The sequence below is a fragment of the Cupressus sempervirens genome, chromosome 7 (assembly GCF_028749045.1).
Source record: "Cupressus sempervirens isolate cs-2001-9-10 chromosome 7, ASM2874904v1, whole genome shotgun sequence".
Lineage (NCBI taxonomy): Eukaryota > Viridiplantae > Streptophyta > Pinopsida > Cupressales > Cupressaceae > Cupressus > Cupressus sempervirens.
Genome location: NC_143124.1, coordinates 810,107,263 through 810,113,277, shown reverse-complemented (window position 1 = coordinate 810,113,277; position 6,015 = coordinate 810,107,263).

The following is a 6,015-nucleotide window of genomic DNA, read 5'->3' as shown; positions in this document are numbered from 1 at the left end:
AGACTGCTTGTCTCCCTTTTAAAAAAAAATTGTAGCCTATCAGCATGCCTTCTCTATAATTGACAATGCTTGAGAGTTAGTGAGCATGTGAGAATCCCTAGAAGACTCAAAATGAATATTGTCAACCTTTACACTGTAACATGAAAAATCACAAATTAGCTAAAATTAGAAGATTTCTATAGATATCAAATCAAAGTCTTAAAAAGCTACATGTTGAATCTTAATAAAAAGGTCATATTCACTCAAGGAGTCAAAAACAATCTATACATTATTCATCAGCCAAAACCACAATTACTAATGTAACTTGGCACATGTGCATTAGAAGGCTTCAGTAGGACCTTTCCACTTTGTTCTGTAATCTCACTTCTGCAAAGCAGGAATACAATTAACCATTCTAAAATATAAGAGTCATTTCCTTACATACACTTAAAGTCTTGCTAAACAAAAAAATGCATATCATTAATGTTGATAGGCATTCTACAATGGAAAAAAGGGTGGAGTGGGATGGTGTGAGTGTGTTAATGTTAACTTTTATTTTTACGGTTAAATTTGACAATCATCTACATGTCAAATCTTAAATTGAATTATAAACATAGTAAACTTTTTAAAATTAATTAATAAATACCACAAAAATATTTATTAAAATTATAATCTTTGGAGATATAAATATCAAATTTATTTAAAAAATTAAAATAAAAAGCTTAAGTTAGTGCCAAAAATAAAATAAATGGAGTTAGTTAAATATAAATAGTTTTGGGTGCACTAATTAAATTTTAATCAATTTATAGTAGATATCTATCGGCATTTCTTTAGATAGATTTATTTAAGATATCTATACTAGTATTAGGTATGGGATGAGTCTTATCATAATGTAAATAGGTAATTCATAGAAAAAATAATATATTTTTATACTTCATTACAACAATTGCTTGATATTTGAGTTGCAATTTCTTTTAAAATATGACATCGTTTTGCATTTTTAATCCTAATGGACTCCAACTGATCCAAACCTTTAGGAATGGTAGGAAATGCATGTCTAAGGTGAAACAAACATTTTTTCCATTATTGAACACCAAAACACTCAAAAACCAAGAATTAGGTGTTTTAGTGATGAAGTTCATAAACTAGTGAAGTAAAAAATATTTAAGAATTTACATCATCAAGAAGAATTAAAAATGAAGTGACACAAAGGAGGATATTAACAAAGAGCATTTTAAGGAGACAACTTTTCATTGATTATAAGATGGGTGAATTTGAGTGAGGTAACCAAATCTTTCTTTCAAAACCATGTGCAAATATAAACATTAAGTACAACATGTCCAATATTTTCATGATATACACATTAATTAGACCAAATTTTTCTTTCAAAACCATAAGTGTAGATATAAACATTAAGTAAAACATGTCCAATATTTTTTGTAGATATACACATTAATTACACTAAATTTTTCTTTCAAAACAATATGTGTAGATATAAACATTAAGTACAACATATCTAATGATTTTATAGATATATTTTTCTATGAAGAAAGACCATGCTTGACAATATGAACCCAGAACAAGATAATGACACAATTGCTAGATTGTGGTCTTAGTTTCGAAGAAAAGTTGATAAATGTAATTATCCTTGCAAAAAGTTTAAGGGCTTTAAGAATCAAAGAATTCTAATCACAACATCCCAGATTCATTATAGGCAGCATGGTCATGTTGAAGGTGGCCACAATTTTTGTTGATTGGTGAATGTGGATTTCTAACTAGAGGAACATGGAGGTTTGAATATCCAAGCCAAGGATAATGATCCCATGGAAGAAGATGATAATGTATCAAAGGACATGATTGAAGAAGATGGTTTCGGCATAGTTGATGAGGATGGTCTTGATATACCTATACTTGAGAAGGCATACAAGCCCCTATACCAATGCTCCCAAGCATCTCTTCTCTCTGCTATAGTATTGTTGGTGAATTTGAAGGTTATGAATAGTTTATCCAATGTAGCAATGCCATGTATGCTAAGATATGCCATTTTTGTCATCTTCAATGTTAGCATTCCATTACTATTCATTATATTAACAATTCATATTTTTTGTTGTATGTTGATAGATGAGTTTTTGTTACCACCATCAAACATTTTGCCTCATTCACACTAAGAATTATCTACAATTATAAATCAAATGGAATGAAGTATCGGAGAATACATCCATGTCCCAATGATCACATTCTATATCATAAATAATATGAATTTTCAATAGAATGCCCTGATTGTCATAGTAGTAGATATCAATTAGATCAAATTACAAAAGAAGTGTCTCACAAGGTTCTTTGATACATTCCCATTATTCCATGTCTTGAACAATTATTTAAGTGCATTAGCTTTGCACAATTTATAGATTACCATGCACACAATAGAAGTATTGACATGAAATTATGTGAATGTCTATGGATGCTTTTGCATTTATAGACATAGAAAAAAAATGGCCACACTTTAATGAAGAACCTCACAATCTCAAGCTTTCATTGGTAGCAGACGGTGTCAAACCATTTGGAGATATGAGATCTGTTTACTTAGTGCGGCCTATTTTTGTTATTAACAATAAAATTCCTCCTTGGATGTCCATAAAGAGGGATCACATAATTTTTTCAATTATTTTACTAGGTATTCTTTTCATTTAATAGTTATCTAAATTAATTTATAAATAGTGCTTCAAAATGGTCATAATAATTATGTAATGTTTCTGTTTGTTCAATTACTAGGTAAGTACCAAATTAAAAATATGAAGATGTATATTAAACCCCTTATTGAAGATTTGTTGAAGTTATGGAATGGGGTCACTATGCATGACATCTCTAGACCAATAAGACAAAGACAATTTCAATTCCATGTAATGCTTGTCTAGACAATACATGATGCCCACATGCTAACTCATTTTTGTGGTATGTAATATTGTTAAGGTCACATATTTTTGGTCTATTATAGTGCTTACATATTATTGGTGTATGTTTAATTTGTGAATGATAATTTTACATGATCTTTTAGGCCTTTAGATAAAGGGAAAATTCACATGTCTAGTTTGTGGTCCAAAGATGAAATCTGGTCTTTCAAGAAGTTTAGGAAGTTAAGTGTTTGATGAGTTTAGGCACATTCTCCATAATAATCATAAGTATCAAATTACTGAAAAACTTTTTTTAATGGAAAAGAAGAGACAACATCAAGGCCATGAAGAATGAAACCTCATCTATGGAAGTTGGCATACGATCAACTAAATCGTGGAGGTAATGTCCGATTTGTTGTCCGAAGTATGAAATTTATATTTTGATATTTTCTTTTATTTAGTAATGATGTAAGTGATGCTCTTTGTCATGCCTAGACTTTACAAGGCAAAAACACAACTTTTTTTCTTTTTTTTTGAAGTTACAACTTAGATTATCTCATATAGTCTTATACATTGGTAACTAAGTTATTGAATGGCCAAGAGACCAAGATACCAAATGGTTATGTTTATGAGGTTGCTCAAACTTTCTATTCCCTAACTTAAGTGATCCTTACTGGGTTGCTTGAAGGTTCACCTCAGATTGACATTGGAAACTAGGGAAACAGATTATGATGCAACTTCATAATTCAATAGAAAGAAGTCCAATCTACTTTGTTTCTTTGATGCTAGTACTAGGGTTTCTAATTGTTTTGCCTAGGGTTCAATTCAGTATGGACCATGAAGTCTACATCTAGGGTGGGGGTTACATTACAGGGTAAACTTATTAAAGATTTGAATGTCTCTATGTTATGCACTTGAGTTATCAAACATATTGAATAATGACTAGCTATCTTATATACTACCCATCATTACATTTCATTTCCAGAATTATAAGTCATTCACCACTAATAGTCTACAAGCTAGATAATCCCACTTGACCTTAATAACCTATGTCATTAGATATTAAGTAACCTCTAATTTCATAAGACATCATGATTTAATACCAACTACTATCAACTATACCAATGCTCTTATCTTATTTTTACTTGATAATTAAGAAATATATACATTTATTGATTTCAATTTGTTTAATCTTTGCACACCTATCCACATCTACACTATGAAACTATACAATGTGACTATTTAAATATTATATTGTCTAACAACTAAATCCCTCTATTTCACACACTACCACTAACCACACATTACTAACTATCACACCAAATAACTAATAATATACTACTAACATAATTCCTAATATTCACCACTTACATTAGCTACCAATTAATATTATTTACTAACTTATCTCTATTATACCCTTGCTAATCAAAATTACCTACTAATAATATTTTACCACAAAATTTTCAACATACCTTCCTATCATCACCTTACTTTAATTTAAAAATCTTTAACTACAATTTATATTTTACAATTAACTCATTCTAGTAACAATATTCATTTTCACATCCCCCTAATTAATAATTTTATTCTCTAACTAATGTTTGTACTTAACTAATAACAATATATTTCTACTAATTAATGACAAGTCACTAAAAAATTATACCATTAGCAATTTCATCTATACTAACTAACCCCTTACCATTTAAATTAACTAATTTCTAAGACTACTCCCCACACTCCCCACCCATCCCCTTTTCTTCCTCCTGGGCCATGTGACCCTCTACATTATAAGCCACCCATGTCCCTTTCACATCTATCATGCATAGGTTGGGTGTTTGGGAGGTGCAAAAGAAGATAGTGGTGTGTGATTGGATGAGGCCTCCTAGCTTTGGATATAGTGAAAAACATGAGGGAGGCACAAAGGAAAGGTGACATGAACATAGCACAATGCGTGATCACCTTCCATCCCTTCTTTCCACGTCTTCATTAGCACCATAGTCAAGGTGCCTATGCTTGGGATATGGAACTAGGTTAAGGGGAATGGAACTATGACATTTGGGGAACGTGGGACCATTACCACCTTCCATGTACTTTTTCTTTCTTTCTGCATTCAGCACACATTAATATTTAGGGGGGAGGACCTAGTACTTGAACACCCTGATTTCACACTTATCAAAATCCTACGTGGAAATTTTAATTCACTACCAAATTTCTATAGTAGCTTATTTGGCGAGTCATCTACTTATAACTAAGCTTTCAAATCCACATCATCAATTATGATGCCACATTAGCATGCCTTTTGCTAAGTTGTCCAAAATAGCCCAAATAAAAAGAGAGACCATTAGTTGTGCAAAAAGGATACCCGTACTTACACAGCTCATGTGGCATCACATCATTGGTTACTTTTTAGATCTAAGGGTACATTTTCATTCATTTTTTGGTAATCATCATTGTACTAACAACTTTAAAGTCACAAGTATTTGTGCAATGTTGTCAAAAAAATTGGATGTTAAGTCACTAAGTGTAGGTATAAAGTAAACAATTTATACTACAACCATTGGAACCCGTTCAAGTACTGGATCCTCTCCCCTGTATGAGTTTTGTGTTTTCCTTTTTAAATTTTAAAACAACACTCTTCCCTTCAAAAGGAGATGGTTGATAGTTCATCATTGGGGAGGTTTGCTTAAACTTTATTTTATTTTATTTGGAATGGTGTCATATTCCTTGTCTAAGTCCCTCTCTTTTTTATGTGGTGTGTCCTTTCCAAGGGTCACATGATCTTTCTTTGGAAACAAGAAATAGGAGAAGCGTTTGTGTTTAAATTTGCATTAGTTTATTATTATTATAATTATTTAAATGTTTGTAATTAATTAGACATGTATGTCAAGGAGTTAGAGATCCTAGGAAATATTTCCAAGGATTATTTTATTGGGCTGTAATGGGTACTAGGATATTTTCCCACTTGTCATACAAATTCCAGAGAGTTTTTATGTATGAATAGGTCTATATTATGAGAAATTTTTTGTAGTCACTCCATTCTATTTAATCCATCATAATTCTAGGTATACGGGTTAGTAATAATTTGACATCATTTTCTTTTATAAGATTTGTTTCCAACACATAATCAAGGAGTCACTTAAGCAGT